At 44.6% G+C, this 23,178-nt stretch overlaps 1 protein-coding gene across 1 annotated transcript in view; it reads right to left on the reverse strand.

The window, feature by feature from the left end:
- Prag1 (PEAK1 related, kinase-activating pseudokinase 1) overlaps nt 1-20,026 on the reverse strand; it is an 88,703-nt gene extending 68,677 nt beyond the window's left edge. Inside the window, exon 1 of the mRNA XM_085680199.2 lies at nt 19,964-20,026. The gene's annotated coding sequence lies outside the window, so the exon portion shown is untranslated. The remainder of the gene's footprint in view (nt 1-19,963) is intronic.
- Nucleotides 20,027-23,178: the final 3,152 nt, after the last annotated feature.

Consider the following 23,178-nt stretch of genomic DNA (forward strand, 5'->3'; position numbering starts at 1 on the left):
AGCTTTGCCTTAGCAACTGCATATACTTTGTTTCCATCCTTCAAGGCAAATAAAAATCCTGTCTTTCAGTCATCTTGTCAGAACGTCTGAAGGTACTACGTTAGTCTGTTTTCTGTTGCTATCACATAATGCTAAAGACTGGGGAAGTTGTAAAGAGTCTTATTATTGGCTCAGAGTTTAGGTTCAAGACTAGGAGCCCACCCATGTCGGCGATGGCTTGCTTGCTGGCGAAGTCAGGAAGTGGTGCTTGTGTGTCCAGTTTCTCTCTTTTGCAAACAGGAGGACTCAGTAAAAGACTTTGCTCCAAGGCCCTTATCTAACAGTAATCACCTCCCAGAGGCCCTATCTCTAAGCAGGATTAGGTTGCATTTCCATCCCTGACTATCTCACCACGTGGGTTAAATTCCAACAGGAGTCTGGAAGCAACAGGCCACACTCAAACAGCAAGTAGCTCAAGGAGGAACTGTTTTCTTGGTGGGAGCCCAGCGAAAGCATCCCTGCAGATCGTAAACCAGCCAGGCTCGCAGCGGGTTTCTCTGGGGAGCCACCCCTACTCACAGGCAAGTACCCAGAAGCTTTATGTTGACTTGCATGTTTCCAGTCTTCCAAGACATAAGGAAAGAGTGGGAGAAACAACCCAGGTGCTGGCAAAGCTCACCTGGCGGAATTGCACAGGAAGTGCGGTTTGTGTCCTGCTGTTTCGAGTCCTCCCTGAAAGGCAGGGGAACTCTAGTTCCCCGAAAGGTACCTGGAACTCTGCGAAAGGCAGTGGCTTGGGTGCTTATGGGTGCCTGGAACTCTGGGAGAGTAAGCAGGGAAGAAAGGCCAGCAGGATTCTCCCAGTCGCCTGGCTTCGTCTTTCCTCAATGATTGGACTGGTTTCCAGGAATGACCATCCCTTGAGATTCTGGGCTGTCACACATGCCATTTCAAGGTCACGTGTGCTGAGGTACTTCATGGACACCAAATTAGCCATCTTTAGGTGCTATAGTTTCATGATTTACTTAAAGCACCATCGTCCTTCTTAGATAGTATTTTCTGAAAATTTACATAAAACTAGAGTCATGAGCCCACCCAAGCCAAGATACCCCCAGATTTCTCTCCTTCATTGTCTTCCCCCTCCTGTCTCCCCACACCTGTGAACACTCTCTTCTGTTTCTGTCCCGATAGTTTTGCCTTTTCCTAGACGTCTTACAAATAGGAGCATACGGTATATAGCAAATTCAAGCCAGTCTTCTTACATTAACATGGCACCTCTGATGCTTACTCACAGTATTCCACATAGCAGTCGTTCCTCTTTCTTCTTGCTAAGTAGTATTCTACAGAAGAACCTACTAAATTCATTTATTCATTTGTAAATGGATGGATATTTAGGCTATCTCTCAGGTTTGGTACTATTCTATAAAGCCCATTAAAATCCTTCTCTTTGCCCTTTTTTCTTTTTTAACTTGGCTTAACTCACGCCCCGCCCAGCGGCTTATAATTTATTTATACAGCAATTGAACTCTTAGTTTGGTGTGAAGTAAAAGACCTGTCCTTGGCTTTTCGTTTGAAGCCTATATCTTGAAATATGATTCTCACCAGGGGAGGCTGGTCATGACAATTTGTCACAGGCATTCCAACAGGCACCATTGTCTCTGCCCTTGTCCTCCTGGGTCTGAGTTTCTCCACGTGGGGAAGAGCACATCATTTCCTGTCCACATCTGTAACAGCTGTAGGTCCGAAGACTGGAGCAGCCACAGGTGTCCGCCCCTGTGCTGCTTTTTGCAATAGAGCTTACACAAATTATTGCATGCGAGAGGTTTTAAAACTTTTCCCATAGGAAATTGGGAGCCAGGACTTTAAACTTGTTTCGTTTTGAAAATTCCCTACCGGAATAAGAAGAAAAATACATATAGAGACATCAAAGGGCAAAGCGCAGTAAGTGCCGAGGTATGTGTGGCGTGCACCTAAAAGAGGAATTTGTCTCACACACATTTGCCTCGGGCATAAGAGTGTTGCAACACGCCGTGGTATCGCCCTATAAACGCACTGCAGTTAAGCTGATTTTTTAATTATTTTTTTTTCTCCAGCATCTTTCTCTTCTAAAAAAAAAGGGAGGGGGAGCCCGGAAGAACTGGAGGACCACAGAAGACGAGAAATGGGAGGAGGGGATGGAGAAAAAAGAAGTGGAGAACACGGTCAGTTCTACAGGACCTCATATCATAGAGTCTCAAAAGGTGTTTGCACAATCAGACCCATTTGATATTACATGATTGTCAGGACGTGGGAGACGCAACAGAAACTGGAACGAGTTACTATGAACCATGGCGTGGGGGTTAATTGTATGTGCCAACTTGGCTGAGTCCTGGAGTGCTTAGTTATGTGGACGGTCATTCTTTTGGGCGTTTCTGTGAAGGTGTTTCTTGGAGAAGATGGAATAAAGATTACCCTTCTAATGCGGGTGGGTCCTGTCCAGGCGCTTGGGGCCTCAGTAGATCAAAGAGTCGGCTTCTCTGAGCAAGAGGGGGTTCTGCCCACACACAGATGACCTCTGGACTGAACTGCAGTTCCCTGGGTTTCCAGCCTCCTGGTCTACCCTGAAGATCTCCATTAACCAATCCTCCACATCTCCAAAATTCCATGTGCTGGTTGTCTACTGAGCCTCCTCTTTCCCTTCCGCTCCCCTTCTCTTCATTTCCCTTCCTCCTCCTCTCCTCTCCCCTCCCTGCTTCCCTTCTCTTCCCTTCTCCTTTTTTCCCCTTTTCCCTTCTCTTCCCTCTTCTCTCATCTCCCCCTCATCTTCCATCCCCTCTCTCTCTCTCTCCATTTCTATCTCTGTCTTTCCTTCCCTCCTCTGTGTTCTTTGTGACTACACACACAGACACAGACACTTCTTCCCAAAGAATCCCATTCCAGATGATATTAAAGACCATCATCTAGCCCTTCTTCATCCATCTCTTCTGTAGTATCTAAGCAAGCATGAGACCCTCACCTGAGCATTTCCTGTCCTGGAACGTGCTGGTCCCAAAGCAGCTACTATCAATTTTGGACAGCCCTAATCATTTCAATTGTTTGTTTGTTTCAAATAGCAAGGTTGTTCTACTTCCCAGTGTCTTCTGTAACTTCGAGCAGCTTCTTTCCCAAGGACTTCACAGGCTGTTTGTACACAGGTGCACATTCCCCTGACTCCATTCAACTTAATTTGAATGATCTATTTGGCAGGGGGATTCTGAACCATTAACCAGGTTTTCTTTCCCCCTTTGTATGTGTCTGCTTGTGTCCATTTCATTTCCTCATACCCTTTACTCTTCTTTCATAAATCACCTAGGACTTTAATGCCTCTTGCTCCGGGGCATGAAGGAATCAGGATGGAGAGGACAGGGTCAACTGTGTGTGCCTGATGGATCGGGACAGGCAGAAAAGGCACTACAATGACAGGAACTGTCAGGATGGCAGGTAACAACAACACGCTGGCTCCCGTATACCTGATGCCCAGCGCTAGCCAGTGTGGTGGGTCCTTGGGCTGCAGACAGGGATTGTTCTAGGACTAGATGAAGCCCGGATGCCACCATGGTTCAAGAATAAAAGGAGCTGCAATGAACCAGACTCACTAAGCCTCTTTCACTGAGAGAACAGAGGAGCATGAAACACAATTCTAGTTGAGTTTACAGAAAAATTTCCTAATAGCTCTTGTTCAACTGGGTATACAGAATGGATGCCATTATCGGTTTGCTCCTCCCTGGAATGAAGCTATCGAAATGAGACTTCCCTTTGAGAATGGCCCTGTCCCTGGAAGAAGCTCCATCCAGGGTAGAAAATCAGAGTTCCCAAGAAAACAGCCTGCGAGTCTCAGACTGCCACTTTGATCTTATATTAGTTCCTTGTCTCCATTTCATCCTGTAGCCAACATTCCTTCAAAAGACATCTACGGACTGTGTGCTATGCGATCACTACTGTGCTAATTATTGGAAAAATCAAAGACAAAAGAAGCCTTGTGTCTAGAGGAGAGGGACGGGAACACAAAAATGTGAGCTCATGCAATTAAATTAAATGATGCCATTAAACGGATTTAAAAATGCATGGAAAAGGACTTGGATTCTTTCCCTAGGTGGACCTGCTTAAAGGCAATGAGTGAATATTTATCCTTAATGATGGGTCACTAGATGAGACCCTGAAAGAGCCAGTCAGGATTTGGAACTTCTAGGGAGACAAGCTTGATTATGGTTGGAACCAGTTTACAGAGCATAGAGTTCACACATATAGTTTACAGGCGGGGAAGCAATGCTTGACTTCCTTGTTGACAAAGGCAGACTTTTGAGGACACCATATGCGGGTGACAATGCAGGCACTAAACAGTTATCATGCTTGACAACTACTATTTTCCCCACTCTTCAGCCCAGTTCAAAATGATCTGTTGCAATATTGATATGGAAATCAAGGCTTACAAAGTCAAAGGACATGCCTAATGTGACATAGCTTATTAGGGGCAAAGCAAGCGTTCAGATCCAGAATCCTTTTTTCATCATGTGTGATTACACCCTAAAAAAATATGCAGAACAGATGCTAGAAACACAGAGAACCTGCAAAGTGCTTGATTCTTCTTGGGAAGCCACACCTTTCCACAGCTGAGCTGTCGGAGCCAATACCAAACAAAGTTTGCTTGCAAAATTGAACATATTTACTACCTGCCACTTTCTATAAAGTTTGCTAACCTCTGAAAATTAACTTTCCCAAGCAGTTTGACCAGGCAGTGGTCTTAGTCCTTAACTGTGTTCTTCCATGTTTATTTTGAGACTGGTGCCTTGTGTCAGATTTCAGGAGATTTACAGACACCAGACAATTGTGTTGGGTCTCTGTGACCAAAGTGGTCATGTTGGAATGGAGATTAGTCCTTGTGTGTAGTTATATTTTTGTTTGTTTCTGACAAATAAGGCTTACCTAAAGATCAGAGGGCAGAGCTAGCCACTCGTTAACTATACAGGCTAGGGAGTGGTGGGCACAGACATTTTATCCCAGCACTTGGGAGGACAAAGCAGAACCATCGGGAGTTCAAAGCTACCCTGGGCTTACGAGATTGATCCGGTCTCAAAGAGAAACAGAGTCAGGTGGTGGAGGTTCAGGCCTTTAATCCCAGTACTAGGGAGGTGGAGACAGGAATATAAGGCAGGTGGGGACAGGATCTCAGGTGTATTCAGTCTGAGGACTTGTAGAGAGGGGATCTAGCCCCATTCCCGGTTTTGGAATTTGACAGAGGTAAGGAGTCTCTCTATTGCCTGCTGCTCTGCTTCTCTGATCTTTCAGCTTTCACCCCTGATATCTGACTCTGGGTTTTTATTAATGAGACTAATTATGATTGTGCTACACTCATGTTTTCTTCAGTAGGATCTGAAAGGGCCAATATCGTGAGTGGCAAACTTCAACCACCTTATTTCTGGGAATTAGTGCCACGGCCTAATCACCTTTGAGAGAAGGACAGAAATAATTACTTTAAAACAAAATGTTATCTGGGTTTTGGAACGGCAAGGTGAGTGATCCTGCTGGGATTATCTCATTTGAATTAGTGCCAGTCATGGCAAGGCAAGAATTTTTTTCTCAGGGGCAGAGGAAAGCACAGGCCAGGTGGCTGGCATGTTCTTTTACAAAGCAGCGTGTATGCTGGACATAGGCCTCGGACATGTACAGACACACACTTGAGGCAAAACCTTTTCCCTGTTGGGAATGATTGTTGATATAGCTCTCCTGAATTGCTGCCAAGATGCACAGTCGTCTCGATTCTCATCTGAGGGTGACAACATTAATTGTTGCCTCCTCTCGTGCACTGAAATCCGTGCCGGTGATTTCAGAGTAGACAGTAGCGACTTTGCGAGCTACTTTCCTCCCCAACACGGACCCAGCACACTTCCTTATCGCTACTCTTACTTCACGGTATCTGTGCGGGCAAATGTCCAAGCCATGATCATGCCACCATCAAGGGGATTCGGGGAGGGCTCACCGCACTGCCAGATGTGATGGAAACACATGTTGTCTAAGCTATTCTGGTGCAAGAGCTGTTTCCTGGCAGAACATGATTAGGCTCTTAAAGGTCAGGGTAAGTAATGGTTGGTCCCAAGAAAGTAAAGGAGAAAAGCGGGAAAGAGGCGGGAAGAGTTACAGAAAGCAGGCAGCAGGCAGGTCTTGAGCCGGCTCTCAGTAGCTAGTTCAGGATAGCCTTTTTTCAAATGGGATTTCTGTCTCACCCTATGGCCCATCTCCAGAGTGCAGATGGTGTAGAGGAAGATGAATGAGGCATGAAACCCAACCCTGTACTTCAGGCAGCGCTCTGTACATCCCAGATGCCTGGAAGAGTTGGCTTACCCAGGCAGCGCCAGCTATAGCTCACTGAGTGAGACTGGAACTGAGCATCCTCTTCTGGCAGGGAGGGTGTTCAGATAAGCATCCACCGTTAGGTCTTTCCGTCTTCAATGAAACAACTGTTAAAACACCACGGCTCTACCCAGGCTCTCACCCGCAGCACATCAAAGCTAGGTGGTATCCTGAGCACCTCGAGACTTTTTCTTCCCTTCCTTCCAGATATCATCACCTTTCCTGCAGAAGAGGTCAGCTGTCACGCGGGTAGCATTTCTGATTAACATTCAGCATTAATGAACCTTTCTGTGGGTTATAGCTTTACAATATAAAGAAGAGTGAGCATATTGAGCCTGTGCGTCAAAAACTTTAACTCCCACGAATGTTCATACTTAAAGTGTCTCTTTCCTGTGTAAAATAAGAATTTTAATGCAATTCACCCTTTAAAAAAAAAAAACCCTTAGAGTGCACACTACACTGCCAAGTGTTGGTAGACCGAGCTGAGGGGACAAATGCTGAGTCCAGTATCACTGCTAATACTTGCAGGGGACTCCTGTCTACTCTATAAAAATAGTTCTGTGTATTGATGCTGGCACCGCCTCCCACAGGAACATGACACAAGCTCCTGGCGCTCAGCACATTTTGGAGCAGAAGCGTGACACTAAGACCCTCTGACAAGACCCCACTTTGACTCCTTGTAGGTGACCAAGAGGACATTCTTCTCCCAAGACAGTCATGGAGATCAGCGTAATTGGTCTCCGATTATGACGCGTTAGCTATTTGTCACTTTGGGTTGATGTAAAAACCAGACACCCTCAATCAAGTTCCCTAGGACCAAATGTTCAAGATAAAACCAGGTTAAAACCATTGAAAATGATCTCAGGAGCTTTCTTAGCCCTTAAAATATCTGACTTTCCATTGATGTATTTGACTAAATTTTGTAAAAAGCGTTGTGTCATTGTCAGTTTTTACAAATCCTTTCTGCTCCATGGGGTTTGATCAGGAGAGAGCTCGTTCAAGGCCTCGTCACAAATGCTTCGTTTTGTCTTTGTAGAAGGTGTTGCTAAAAGAAGGCCAGGTTGTCATAAGTAGTTTGGTTGATTTCATTACATCTGCTGTGTTTTAAAGTTGATTGAAGGAATCAACTTTCAGATATATTTCAAAGCACAGAGGAAATCTTCTGGAAATGATCATAAAGTTTTGACCATGGGAAGGAAGCATAAAGAGGGACCTGCTCCTCAGAAGCAGCCGAGGCCCCGTGTTTCCTCATAAGCATCCTTAGAAGCAGCTGTGGTTCAGCATTTCTTCATGAGCATCCTTAGGAGCAGCCTAGGTCAGCATTTCCTCATGAGCATCCTCAGGAGCAGCCGTGGTCCACTGTTTCCTCATGAGCATCCTCAGAATCAGCTGTGGTCCAATGTTTCCTCATGAGTATTCTCAGAAGCAGCTATGGTCCAGTGTTTCCTCATGAGCATCCTCAGCGGCAGCTGTGGTTCACCTTTTCCTCATGAGCATCCTTAGAAGCAGCTGTGGTCCATTGTTTCCTCATGAGCATGCTCAGAATCAGTGGTGGGCCAGTGTTTGCTCACGGGCATCTTCAGGAATAGCCGTGGTCCAGTATTTCTTCATGAGCATCCTCAGAAGCAGCCAGGGTCCAGGGTTTGCTCATGAGCACACTCTGCAGTCTCTGGCCTCATCCTCACACAGTGACATTGATTAGCCATACTCTCACCTGCTTCTCCTACGCATCCATGAGCTGTTGGTATCTGTTGTCTGTCATTTCTGTTGCTCTCCCTGAATCCTCACCAAAGGACATGCTCAATAGGAAGGGAAGAAAAATGAAGGATGAAGGCATAAGCTCACAGATGAATATGAAGGCATTGGGTGAGATAGAACGTGTGCTTAGTCTGATAAGACAAAGCATTAACATTTAATAGGAGAATAAAACATTTATAGCCAAGAAAGATTTCCTTAGGATTAATATGAATTTATAATTTATCAGGCACCATGGGCCTTATGCAATGAAAAATGAGTTCAATACCAAGGGCTTTTAAGCCATAAATACAAACTAAACAGGCGAGAATTATCATCCCCGAGAATGACCTAGAATATTAGCTACGCAGAACAGAAAACATAAAAGTAAAGTGTCACTAAAATGAGCTTCTGGGGTGAGTACATAGTCACTGTAGACTTCTAAAGGATCTCAAAAGTCTACAAAGAACTATTATGAAAATAAGCTCTCCTTACTTATGTTTATATGTCATGTAAACAAAATATTTCAATAAGCCTTACTGATAAGTGGTTGATTGAATTCTTTGGAAATGAAGGACTTTCCTTTTTCTTTTTTGTATCTTGAACAAGGCAAACATGTGGGTTAATCATTAGCGAACTCTCCAAGCCTTCCTTGTTGCTCCGATCCTCAAACGACAAGCTCATAAATCCTTGAGCTTCTTTGGAGTTACCGCGGCCAAGGTTCAGAGTTTAAGGTTGCATTCCATAAGGCACGAGCCTCACCACCAAAGAGCCCCTGATTGCAGCCGAGCACCCAGCCCTCTCTCGCCCTGCCTTCCAACCCATTTCTCTGAGGAGTTGGTTGTTTACACTGTGGAAGGGAGAACAAAAAACTTTCCATTTTAGACCAGCTTTGGATTTTACTGCTGTTGTGATGAAATAGTCTCCACAAAAGTTAATTGAAAGACTTATTTGGCTCATAAGTTCCAAACTACAGTCTGTCATCGTAGAGTGGCAGAAGCTTGAGAGAGCTCATCACATTCTACCCTCCCAGGGAATTAACGCTTGCTGGTGCTGGCTTATTTTCTCTACTCATACACAGTCAAGGGTCCTCTGAGTAGGGAATGGCGCCCCCACAATTAGACTGGTCTTCCCGCATTAATTAATGATGTCAAGACAGCTTTTCACAGGCATTTTCAGAAGCTAACCTTAAGGTCAATGATACCACACCAAGTGTACCTGAAGGCCTGCCTGCTAGATGTCAAGTTAACAGATTTATGAAGGGAAAAAATGTATAGATAGTACCGAGAATCTCCACGAACCCTGAATCTAGTTTCCCATATTATTATGGTCTGTTTGCTGTAATTATCGGATCAATATGAATTTAAGCCCAGCAGTCAGGTGGCAGAGCCAGGAGGATCTGAGTTCGAGGCCAGCCTAGTCTACTAAGAGATTTCTAGGACAGCCCTGACTATACAGAGAAACCCTGTCTCAAAACAAACAACAACAACAAAAACCCCATAAGTCCATAATTTATTCCATCTCCTTAGTTTTTAAGTAACTTTTGTTTTTCTTTATTCTGGTTTTGGATCCCATTCTAAGCACTATGTAACACCTAATTATCAAGTGTTCTTAAGCCCCTTCTTCCTCCATGCCTTTGACAGCTTTGAGAGTGAGGAGTTATCACCTGTTCGGTAGAATGTTCCTTAAATGGAATCATCTCCCTTCTTTCTCTTGACCCTACACCGGTTTCGGGTTTGAGGAGGAAGGACACAGAGTTAGGAGGAGTCAGGTTGCATTGCACCTATTGGATCTGTTGTAATTGGGACCGTTCATGGTTGTTGGCCTCGATCTCCAAATGAGGGGTCGCTCTGTTGCTGCAGTGTGCACTCACCTTTCTCTCTCCTTTCCATGCACACTCTTGGAGGACGTCACTCTGCACAGCCCACACGCAACAAGTAGAGAGTTGTGCTTGCCTCCAGCAGGGAGATGCACTTAAGATGTTTGAATTTTTTCTGCACAGACATCTCTTCCTCACTTACTTCCCCTTATTTGTTTTTCTTCCTCAAACCCTGAGTTCCACGTGTGTTGACCGAGGTTTCTGTCCCACCAGGTCCCACAGCTGTTTAGTCCCAAATAAACACACAGAGGTCTACATTAATCATAAACTGACTGGCCTAGTAGCTCAGGCTTCTTGTTAACTCTTATAACTTATATTAGCCCATAATTCTTGTCTGTGTTCACCACAAGGCTTGGTACCTTTTTCAGCGAGGCAGTTACATCTTGCTTGCTCTGTGTCTGACTTCCTCTCTGTCTGGGTGATGACTGCAGACTGAAACTTCCTTCTTCCCAGAATTCTTGTTGTCCTGCCTCTACTTCCTGCCTGGTTCCCCCTCCTATACTTCCTGCCTGGCTACTGGCCAATCAGCGTTTATTTACAATACCAGTGACAGGGTACAGACCATTGTCCCACAGCACATATAGAGTCATGAGAAAGAAGGGGATGGATCCCACTTTTGACACATTCTACAAAACATGTGATGAGTCCCTGTCCCCAAAACTGTCAATGCCATCATCTAAGAACTGGCTTTCGAACACCTGATAGATAGTGCATAGTGCTTAGAATAGGCTCCAGAGCCAGGTCTAATCAATACCTTGTGTCGGCAAGGACTCTTATTTTCTTTAGGTCAAAAGTCGATTCTGTTTTGTTGCTCAAACTGTCCTAACTTGGAGCATGAGGAGATTCTTTGTGACATCTGTACCTCTTTGATAAATCCTTTCATTGTGCATGTGTGTCCATGTGTATCATTGTGTATATGTGTACAGGCCAGAGATCAAAGTCTTCAGAAGCCACCCACCTTGTTTTTTGGGTGGCTCAAGGATGGCCAATTAGGCTAGTTTAGGCAGCAAATTCCAGCAATCTCCCTGGTTCCACCTTCCCAGTGTCAGGTTCACAAGCATAAATCATTGTGCTCAGCTTTTTCACATGTGTTCTGAGGCTGGACCTCTGATGCTCCGTCTCGCATAGCAATCACTGTACTAACCGAGCCATTTCCCTGGCCCTTTTTGTAGGTTTTAGAAATACATTCTTATTTTCTGGCACTATTAAGATTCTGGACCCTCTCTGACTCCAGGCCAATAATTAGCCTTTCTTTCCATGAACCCTCATTTCTCCTATTGAAGAACTGGAAGGCGACATCTATAAGCAAGATCTGGGTACTAGGTTTGTTCCCGGCCATTTATCATAGTCCCTGCAAATTGGCAGAACAGAGAAGTGCATCTATAAATACTCTGCACGTAAGCAAAGTACATTCAGATGCATTTGTAGCTGTGAGAAGCAGAAGAAAAAAGTCATACTGAGTGGTTCAATTTAAATGTAAGAACTCATGGTGCCTATCTGTCAACTTTTATTCCAGTAGGGAATGCCTGACCCCTGCCATTCCCCATTCATTTGTGGTGTGGGAGAATTGTCTGTATTCTGTCAATCATATTTTAATAAAACGCTGATTGGCCAGGCAGGAGGTGTAGGTGGGAAAACCAGACAGGAAGTGGAAATGATGCAAGGAGAGCAGGAGGAATTCTAGGGAGGAGGAAGCTGATTCCCGCATTCCTGTGCAGACCACCGAAGAGGCAACATGTAAGCTGTCACACTGAGAAAGGTACTGAGCCCATGTGCCTAATGTAGATAAGGATAATGGGGTAACATAAGTTATAAGAGCTAATAAAAAGCCTGACCTAATGGGCCAATCAGCTTTATAACTTATAGAGATCTTTGTGTGATTGATTTTCTCTTGGACTTGCCTGCTCTGGGGTACCGGGCGGGAACAGATACCCCAACAAGCCGGCCCCCTCATGTTACACATTTGCCTGCTCACTTCCACTCTGCAGCATGATAACAGCAGCATGTGTGGTGTTAGCTGGTACTCCCACAGAAAACTGCTTTGCCATCAGCCAGAGCACAGAGCTTGGGTGCAGTTTCTTTGTGCTCTTGTAGACTGTGCTCGGTCCCAAGAGGTAAGGTCAACACCTCACCCTGCTCTCTCCGGGAATGTTGCTTCATCCAATGCACTGAGACCCTCTGGCCACTTTCTACATTCTACCCCAAATTCTCCAAAGACCTAACTGATTGACATATATTTAAGAATTTTGAATGGAAATACAGCAGTTGAGTATACTTATGAGGTACCATGTGATATTTCAACACTTGTCAATATACAATGGACAGGGACAGATCAGCGTGATTGGCACATCAATCACTTTAGATATCTATCACTTCTCCATGTCGGCAACATTTGAAATCCATTCTAGTAGCTACTTTGAAGTAGGCAATTAACTATTGCTCACCAGGGGCTGGGGTTTAGCTCAGTTGATAGAAAACTTGCCTAGAATGATCAAAGCTCTAGGTTCCATCTTTAGCGCTGCTTACATTCGACCCTGTGGCAAACACACCTGTAATCCCAGAACCCAAGAGGTAGAGGAAGAAGGGTCAGAGGTTCAAGGTCATCCTCAGTTTAATATAGTGTTTAAGGTCAGCCATCAAGACCCTGACTCTAATTAAAATTTTGTCAGCCATAGTTATCCTGCTATTCCTTCTACCCAGCTGCTCCCCTGAACTCCTCAGCTGCCTCCCTCTCCTTCCTTCTCCCGCACCCTTCCCAAGCTCTGTCATAACCACTATTCTATTCTATATCTTTGGGGTCAGATTTTTATCTTCCACATAGAAGTGAGAACATGTATGTCTTTCTGTGCCTGACTCATTTACTATAACATGCGCTACTCTGGTTCCATCCATGTTGCCATCAAGAACTGACAAGTGTTGTAAAAGGAGCGGCGGGCTGCCTTCCCACCGCCTGCTCCCAGCTAACTTACCTCCGAAATAATTACATGGAAACGGTATTCATTTAAACACTGCCTGGCCCATTAGTTCTAGCCTTTTCTTGGCTGACTCTCACGTCTTACTTTAACCCATATCTAATAATCTGTTTATCACCACATGACTGTGGCTTACTGGGAGATATTCAGCATGTCTGACCTGGTGGCTAGCTCCATGGCAGTTCTCTGTCTCTGCCTCCTTTCTCCCAGCATTCTGTTCTGTCAGCTCCGCCTATCTAAGCTGCTGTCCTATCAAAAGGCCAAGGCAGTCTCTTTATTTAACCAATGAAAGCAACACATAGACAGAAGACCCTCCAACATCAGACATGTATTTTTTTTTTCATCTGAATAGCCTTCCATTTGAACATCCCCCATGATTCCTTAATCCACATCCATAACCACACATCTCAGCTATTATGAATGCAGTGCCATACATATAGGGGGGAGCAGTGTTTGACAAAATTACTTCATTCCCTTTGCATATACTCTACAGTGGGATTGCTAGACCATAGGGTAGTTCTGTTTCTGATATTCTGAGGAATTTCTCTCCATATATATATGTATATATATATATGTGTGTGTGTGTGTATATATATGTGTGTGTATGTGTATGCATATGTATATATGTGTGCACCCGTGTATGATATATGTGTATATGGGATATATGGCATATATATCATATTGTGCCTATACTAATTAACAATTCCCCTTGGCAGTGTCTGAAAGTTCCTACTTCCCCATGTCTATCTCTAGGATTTTTTACTGGGGTTTTAAAATAGAATTATTATAGGCAATATTACGGAAGTCAGAAGAGATCTCACTGTAGGTTTAATTTATCTGCCTCCCCACAATGATTTAGTCCCATTGAATGTTTTGTTTTCATCCACTCATTGGCTATTTGCATCTTGAGAAACATCTACTGAAGTCATTGTCCATTTTTGACGGAGGGTTTATTTTTCTTTGGCTGCTGAGCCAAACACTGTTGAGTTTGTATGAGCTTGGTGTTACTCGTCACTTTGACAAGCACCTCAGAGGAAATTTTGTGACGTACACTTTGAGAGGTTCAGGCCCATGGTCACATGACTTCATGGTTCCTTGGTCATAGTGAGGTCCCAGAAAGTAGCTTCTCTCTTTGCGGTGACTAGGAAGGGGGGTGAACAAGAGGGAAAGAGAGAAGGAGAGGGAACCTGCTCATGCTGGAATAAGATATGGTCCCCAGAGACAAGGACATGTGAGTGCCTTGAACTTTCCACCTCTGGAATCTCCCACAACCGCCCGCCAACTCCATCATCTGTGACTCCTTTACCAGCACAAGTCAGAGCCCCACAGTCCAGTCATTCTCCATGGACAGATCCACCAGCGGAGGACCAAGCCTTTCAAGGGGACGCTTCATATCTAAAATAAGACAGTGGCTAGAGCGCCTTGCCTCTTCAGCACACTTCCGTGTTGGCTGAGTACTTCACAAACACTCCCTCCCATTTTGAATGTTTTCTCTTCATCCTGTGGATTATTATCTTTGATGCTCAAAAGCCTTTTGTTTTGATTTCATCTCATCGTGTGCAATTCTTGCTTTCGTTGCCTGTGCTTTTAGGATGGTGTCCAGGAACATTGTCTGGACCATTAAATTAAAATACTGTTGTTTCAGTTTATTCTTTGTAAGGACTTATTCTAATAGGAAAATAATGTTTTAAATCACTCAGCATCCAATAAAACTGATAAGCTGTGGCCTTTACTAATTCAGTGATCATTTCCCAACTGTCTACTTTATGTTGTGACATAAGACTCTGTGACAGTGTCACCTGGGGGGTGGGACTCTCACACTTGCCAGATCCTTTATGCCCTTGGGTAATCTAGACTTAGGCATCTCCATTTTAAAAGCTCTGGAAACCGTACCTTGGCAATCCCAGTCACCTTTCAGAAATTCTCTCAATCCTTGGCCATGTAAAACCCCTCCCAGTGGTTCTGGAGTCTGCAAAACTAATCTATTTGGAAGCTGGTATTTACATAAGGTTGGGATCATTTTTCTTCTACTGTTCCTTCACTTTTAGTTTTTTTTTAAAGCAATTTAAATTTCAGGGGAGAATAATAACTATCAAAGGCTCTGTAGCTTTTGTCTAATATGTACTCCGCCAGCACAATTTAAATTAGAATCCTAGTTGTCAATCTGGGAAGACTGAAAACAACAGCTAAGCTCCTCTGTCCTTGCAGGCGACCGATGACGAGCTTGCTTTCCCCTGAACTGTATTTGTTGCACCAACCACATTATCTAAAATGCTAATAAAATTACATGTGCAAAATTATGGCACTAAAGAAGGAAAAGGCAGCTGTCCGCTGCTCTTGGGGAGTGGAGGTGGAGCAACGGGCTGGTCGCCTTAGGCAAATTAACAAGGACCCTTCCTATGGATGCTGATGCTTCCTTTGTAAATCTCCACCTTGCCTCACTCTGGGGATGGCCACATCTGCAATGGTGGTATGAGGAACATCTGTTTCTACACATGCTATAACAGAAGGTGTGACTGGAGACTAGATGAGAGCAATCAATATTCTGAGAGTACGGGACTGAACCGAAAAGCTCTAAGAAAGTCGTACTTAAAGCCAGTCCTTTGGAAACAGGGTGCTCTGTGGGCAGAGGGCTGGATCTTTGGATGTGTGACCATGGCAGGGTTGAGGGCATAGGCAGTACTTTGGAGCTGAGCTTCCCCTTGTGGTAGGAGGGGTTGCTGGGCAGGACCTTTTAGCATAATTAATAGTAAGGCAAACAACTGTCCTCTGCTTATAGGGACTTGGAAGCCAGAGGAAGTATGTAGCGATATGATTAGTTAGAACACTCTATCAGTTGAGCTAGAAAAAGCATTACCCCTAAAAGCTGCCCAGAAGTTATTTCTGTGTGTGTGGTATGTGTGCTTCGCTGTCCAGTTGCTTTGAAAGACTGGGAAGGGACAGGAGGAGCAAGGATGTACTTTTCCAAACTCCCTTCAGACTGGAGGAGGGAGTGAGAAGAGAATTGCCGCTTGAGTCTCGCTGCTGCCAGGGCCTATAGGAGTCAGGATCGGAGGTGGCTATGCCAGCCCTCAGGATAGTCTTGTGGCTTCTGTGATGGGCATGACCAAGTTCTGGAGGTTTGTGTGCACACACTGGGGAGCAGGGTACCTAGAGGAAAGGACGCTCAGTTATCCCAGAAGATGAGTGGGAAGGGCTTTGAGGAAGACAGTCTCCTTCCTTAAGTGACAGAGTGACGTTCAGCTTGTGATATGAGTCAAACCCTGGAGAGGCTCCACCTGAAATTATGTGTGTATGAAAATTCGAAAAGCAGTTGTGAGCAGACTTAGCTGTGCCCAAGGCTGCTCTGGGAAATTTCTGTTTCAGACATCCTATGGACGACGTTTGGTTGTCGTCCCTGGAGGCAGAGGCCGTGATCAAGCTCTCTTCTAAGTGGCAAGAGAAGCTAAGAAAATATTAATAAACTCAGACCTGTCCTGGAGAGCACGCATTATGTCACCTTGGGAAAGCACAGAATAGCTGGGAGTTCAGGATTAAAGGGGCACCTGGAGGCCCTCAATCCAGCAACTCAATTAGGAAGGGCTCACACATTCATATTGCAGGAGTACAAAGACCCCAGAGAGTTTCAGGTGAACGTCACCATAGTTTGGGAATTCCGCAGACACAAAGGTTGCAACTGAGGCTCTGCAGCTTCTTGACACTTTTTCTATTCCTTTTCTATAAAGAAAGCATGATATTGATCACCAGGAACAAATTCAGCACTCAATTTAAAAAAAAGAAATTACATCAAAAATATTTTAATCCAATGACAGACCACAGGAGCCAGGCTTCCCTTTATCCCTGTTAGCTAGACCCTAATATATGTGTAGGTACACGCATAAATGTGCTCTTATTTTAGAGATTTTTCTCTGCAGGTGGAGGACCTATGCTATCCTATTCTAAAAATCCCCTGATTGGAATTTCACTAAAATAGCAAAGATACCCCATGTAAAGTAGAAGCTTGCTAAATATTTATAGAGCACCATGTCCTTCATAATGTGTATGAAACAGGTTTGACTTCACCTGAGTGATATTTTCTCATTAGAGTGGCTGGGTGTTTTTCACTCTTCTCTACTGTGTATTGTTTCAAGGTAAAGGCATACACACCAGCACATTACACAGGATGAGGCAGACAGCAGCTCCCGTTTGCTTTCTAGAAGTAGCACAAGGGAGAATGTGTTCTTTTCCCTATAGGGAGTCTTTCTCTACCCCACCAACCAGCTCCCAAATAAACAACATGGAGACTTCTTACTTAGTTATGAAAGCTCAGCCAATAGCTTAGGCTTATTTTTAACTAACTCTTAAAACTTAAGCTAACCCACTTATACTAATTTACTTTCTGCCTTGTGACTTAATTACCTTTACTCTGTACTGCCCATGCTGCTTTCTTTCTCCATCGGTGACTGGCAACTCCCTGCACCTCTACCCTTTTTTCCAGCATCCTCTCTGCTCTGAAAATCCTGCCTTGCTATTGGCCACTCCATTTTTTAGTAAACCAATCAGAGTGACAAATCTTCACAGTATACAAAAAGATTATTCCACAGTAGTTTCCTTATTTGTTATCACAGGCCTTGGTCTGCACACCAATACATGACGTGGGTCTCTAAACTCCGAGAGGAAGCAAAGTGGGTACAGATAGTTGAGACACTGATATTTGACACGCTCAAACAACAGACTCATTTTACAACATGACAAGAGCTTGCCCCTCAATGAACTCACAGGACTTGGATGCTTGGCAGGCAGAACTCTGTCCCTCATAACCTTTCTGTGTCTTTTTTGAGTACCCAGCTAAGAGTCTGACACAGAGGAAGTACCTGCTGTTTACTTGTTGAAAAGGGACAGATAGGCTATTTGTCACCATGGGAATCACCCAGGTCTGTGCTCGCCAACAATGCCAGACCGAGTCCGTCCCCTTAAACTATCATGTGATGTTTTTATTGCAATTACAACAGAGAAAATTGTGGCCTGCCATCTTACTCTTCTTAACTGTACACAGTAGGACACAGGGAAAGCTGGGATTCGAAACACCTTCCCCAGATTCTGATTATTTAACAACCACGCAATTCACTCTTTAAAAAAAAAGATCTGGACTGGGGATACAGCTCAATAGAAAGATGGTAGAGTACATGCCCCAGTTCAATCCCCAGCATCTAAAACAACAACAAAAACAAATAAAATACGATTAACTTATAGAAGGATCATGTTAATCTTGTTGATGATAAAAATGGTATTTTGAGATCTCATAATAGACATAAATGTATGGGTTTTTTTTTCTATATAAAATTTACTGAAGGAAAACCAAACTTCCTTGGGGCCTGTGGCTGGAATGCTATGTCTGGGAGTTAAGGCTCTCACAGCCCAGATTCACCATTGTAGCACGAGTTCTCACAGGTCTTAATAATAAAAGCCCAGAGTCAGATATAGGGGGAAATGCTGAGAGATCAAAGAAAGGAAGGAGTCAAACTACTGTTACCTTACATCTCAACTTCCTAGCCGAAAAGAGGCTGAGTTCCTGTTTCCTCCCACCTTGTCACTTCCTCTCTCTGCCCAGCCATATCACTTCCTGTCTATCTATACAGACCTCCAGATCTCTGTGGTTAGCTAGTGGCCAGCTCTGCCCTCTGACCTTCAGGCAAGTTTTATGGATACAAAAAAGGTATCACCACACACCATGGGGAGAACATTACTTCTGAAGCCATTAGTGCTCCCTCTCTATCTGCAAGTTCAAAACCTAAGTGGCTCATCCTGTGTAGTGTCTCTTCTGAGGTCATCAGAAACCTCAGGAAGACTTGCTGTATGTTTCAGTGGAGCCAGCTGGGGAAAGCGGGAAAGAAATCTAAACAGCTCCTCTACTAGATGACAGCCAACCACTGCCGCTGCCATTTTGCCATTGTCTTCCTCATCATCATCACTGTCATCATCATCACCATCATCTTCATCACCATCATCATGACCCCAGGTGGCAGCCCAGACCCCTGGCCTCAGCATGGCCTGCGATGCTATCATGAGTCACAGATGTCACAGACTTAGACATGGCCCTCAGCTCCAGCCAGGGTCTGGACGTCACTATGGCACCTTGTGGCAGTGCAGGCCACTTGGATCTGTATGGACACAGCTGCCGCATGACCCTCAAATCCCACTTGTCCTTAGGTAATGACCCAGACCCCAGGTATTTGTATAGCCTTCAGGGGGTATCAGGAGTCACGGATAGCAACCCAGATCCTGGCTGTGGTAGGGTCATGGACCCAGACATGCCCCCTTGCTGCAGCCAGGGCATGGATGTTAACATGACCCTGGTGGCATCATGACATTTGAGCAACAGGTGGTGGCCCACACTCTAGGCATCCCTGTGGCCTTGGAGGCGATGTGGGTTATGGGTATCAATATAAACCCCAGCTGTCACAGACTCAGATGTGGCCATAGGCAGCAGCCCCAACATCAGCCCATTCCTCACAGCCCTCGTTTCTTCAGAACTGCCTTGTACCACAGCACATGAACCATTCTGCCTCTCGTTCTCTCCGATTTCCCCACATATACTTGCTGATCGTATTGGCACCCGGCCACTAGCACCTGCATACGGGTGCTTCAGGCAAGCTGGATTGTGAGGACCCAGGCTGCCCCAAGGGTGTCTTTTGCCTGCCTGAGTCGCATGACGTCAGGAGGCCTGTGGACGCTTCAGGCAACCCAGACAAGGACGTGTTTTATTAATTTTTAAAACTATATAGTTAACCTCCCTCCTTCTTAAATAGCTCATTTTCTCACGGGTATGGGGCTATTCACAAGAACATGGCCAAACTACCCAGCAGAGGTCATATACTTAAAGAAAACTTGCTCTCCCTTTCCCAGAGACCGTCAACTGTCGATAGCCCCTTAGCTGGTATGGTACCTCTTGAGCTCTTATACCTGCCATTCTAGTTAGGGTTTCTGTTGCTGGGAAGAGGCAGCATGACCTTGTCAACTCTTATAAAGAAAGACATTTAATTGGGTGGCTTACAGTTCAGAGGGTTTAGTCCATTATCATCAACATGTAGGCAGACACGGTGCTGGAGAAGGAGCTGAAAGTTCTACATCTTGATCCAGAGGCAGCAGAAAGAGCCTGTGTTCACAATGGGTGTAGCTTGAGTGTAGGTGACCTCAAAACCCACCCCCACAGTGACATACTTCCTTCAACAAAGCCACATTTCCTAATCGTGCCACTCCCTATTAGCTTATCGGGGCCAATTACATTCAAAGTATCACACCTTCGATGCTAGAATTATGACTGGCTTGACCTTGTGCAAGTCTTGTGCATGCAACCACAGTTGCTGTAAGTTCCTGAGTGGAGTGGTCTCATCATGTCCAGAAGACACCACTATGGAATTAGTTGAATATGTGTTACATTCATTTATGCTTGGGAATATTTGCTTAATGATGCAGAGACGTGTTGGATTCTTTTATGCTGCATCTTTTTTAACACCGTAAAGCTATGTTAGTTTGCCTGTCTACAACACCTGATTCGACCAATAAAGACCTGAACAGGCAATGCTTAGGCAGGAGAGAGAGATAAGTGGATCTGCCAGGCAGACGGAATAAATAGAAGAAGAAGCCGAGGTTTGAGAGAAGAGCTAGGAGCAAGGAAAGGAGAAGGAGAAGGGGATGCCAGGGGTCAGTCATCCAGCCACACAACCAGTCACGGAGTAAGAAAGGATGAAAGAGATGCAGGATAAAGAAAGGTAAAAAGTCCAGGTGCAAAATGTAGAAGAAGAGAAACAGGCTAGTTTAAATTAGAAAAGTTGGCTAGAAACAAGCTAAGCTAAGGTCAGGCATTCGTAGTTTCCATGTATTTATTTGGGAACTGGGTGGCAGGCCCCCCAAAGAGTAAAGAAAAACAACAACAGCAGCAACAACAAACAAAAGAAAACAACAACCAGCAACTACAAGACACTGCTTCCCTTTGGAACTCCCAGGTCTCTGACTCTTACCCCCTTGTCCTTTTTCCTTGATGGTCACTGAGCCTTGCTGGGAGTGGAATACACACTTGTTTCATTTCTGTTTAGGAATTCAAGTTACATACATAGAAACAGCTTTTCTCCAGTTCAGTCTCTTTTTCTTTTCTTTCTTTTTTTGCTGGCAACATTGAAGATTGAACTTAGGCCCTTATTCACGCTGGGCAATGGTTCTACCACCGAGCTACAACCCCAGGCCCAACCCCAGCCCCAGCCCCAGCCCCAGTCCCAGCCCCAGGCCCAGATCTTTTTTCCTAAGTTCTATGGCTACTCGTTTGGCGCCAGACTTTCTACACATTGAGTTTGTTCTGCAATGACCTGTATTATAGAACGATTCATATGATGAATAACTATGACTAATACCTGAAACCATTACATGGAGTTTTCTTGTTCAACTGTTTAGATTCTGAGCACACAGATATTCTCATTTTCTGAATATTAATATAAGGAACCTTGAAGAATCAATCTGAAATTGTCCTCAAAGCCTGGGTGATCTCTTCTTTTAGGGTGGCATATTTTTCCTGCCCAACCTGGATTTGCTCACCTTTAGAGGCAGGGTCAGCCTATTTAAGAAAGTGGATAAACAGGGTGACATTTTTTTGTCCAAAAGTAGATTAACTGAAGCATAATCTATGATTTTCAGGGAATAAGTAAAAATTGTCTTGATCTATTCTATCTGTGGTATGTTTTGAAAATGTATAAAGAGTTGAAAAATGAAAAAAAAACAAAGTTTTGTTATCAGTAGATGAAGAACAAATGTAAATTTCAACTTCTGACTTAAACTTTCGGTCAGAATGTAAGCATGAAGCTTAAATGTGTTTGACTTGTACGCATTCATGTGTCTGTATGTCTGCCTATATGTGCGCTTATTTGTGTGCTAGTACTGTGTGTATTTATATGGTATGGTGTGTGTGGTCAGATGACAACCCTGGGTGTTAGCCTTTACCTTCCTCCTTGTTTGAGGCAGGGACTCTTTGGTGTCACCGCTATGGTTGTATATCAGGCTAGCTGTCCCAAAAGCTTCTGGGGATTTTTTCAGTTTTTGCCTCCTATCTTAACAAACCTGAACTGAGGTCCTCAAGATGCTGGAGCAAGTGCCTTAGTCAGAGAATCATCTCCCCAGCCCAAGATATTTTGACCAAGGTAAAAACCAATATGAAGGTATCTGGGTAAATGAAGCCATAACTCCTAATTCTTGACATTTGAAGGACAGGGTGGACACTGAAGTGTAACGTATGACCACACCTAAGAAAATGGTCCATGCATTTTCCACTCTGTCTCTCCCCTGCTCCACTGTAGACATAGAGTGTCTTGGCCATCAGTGCCCATTTCTTAGACAAGAGAACAGCAAGTCAAGAGCTGTGTCACCAGCCAGCAGCTTTTCCAACATGTAAGGTTCCTGTTGTCTCGCCGTGAAGCAGTTTTGCATGGCCCAAGCAGCTGTGCATTCACAGAGATCCAACCAAGCCAAATGTCAGGCAGAAATGCCCTGATGAAGCCTGGCGGGTGATGCATCTATTTTGGGGCTTCAGCTGGTGTCCCACCCCGTTCTACACCATCAGGAAGCCTCTGTGCTTCCTTTCGTTCAGATAATTTGGGAAGAGTGGAATTTAGGCTCGACATCATTGCCAGGGCTGCTTTACAGTCAACAAGTTCTTAGAATTCTTTCCACCAACCTGATAAGATCTGGGGCTACCTCCTCGTGTATGGAGTGTAGAGAAAATTGCAGTGGAGCCGAGTGAGCTAAGAGTCTCAGGCTCTATCACGTTATTAGCGCGAGGTGGGGCCCCCTTTCATAGTAATTGTCCTTCCCACCTCTGTAGACTTGCACCATATACCTTGGGGTGCCTGATACATTTATATCCTTAAACTCCTCCAAGGCCTTCCAAGCCCCCGAATTTGCATTTTCCAAGGGCTTCCAGGTGGTTCTCTTACACATGAAAGTTTGAGAACATTACGGACTAAGAAACCCTAAACAGAGTCAGCCTCAGTGTCCTAAATTGCCCCAGTCATTTTCCATTCACACCCCCCACGAAGGGTCCCTCTCTATGCTTTCGTTCCAAGAGATGCTTCTGTGGCAAGCAAAGAAAATGCTAGCATATTACCATTTTTTCACTGCTGTCAAAATAACTGACAAATGCTTTAAGAGAAGAGGGCTTATTCTGGCTCCTGTTTTGAGCTGGTCTCGTACAACAACAGCAGGGAAGGCGGGGCGGAGTTCACG

Source organism: Myodes glareolus, chromosome 23 (genome assembly GCF_982192425.1).
Source record: "Myodes glareolus chromosome 23, mMyoGla1.1, whole genome shotgun sequence".
Classification (NCBI taxonomy): domain Eukaryota; kingdom Metazoa; phylum Chordata; class Mammalia; order Rodentia; family Cricetidae; genus Myodes; species Myodes glareolus.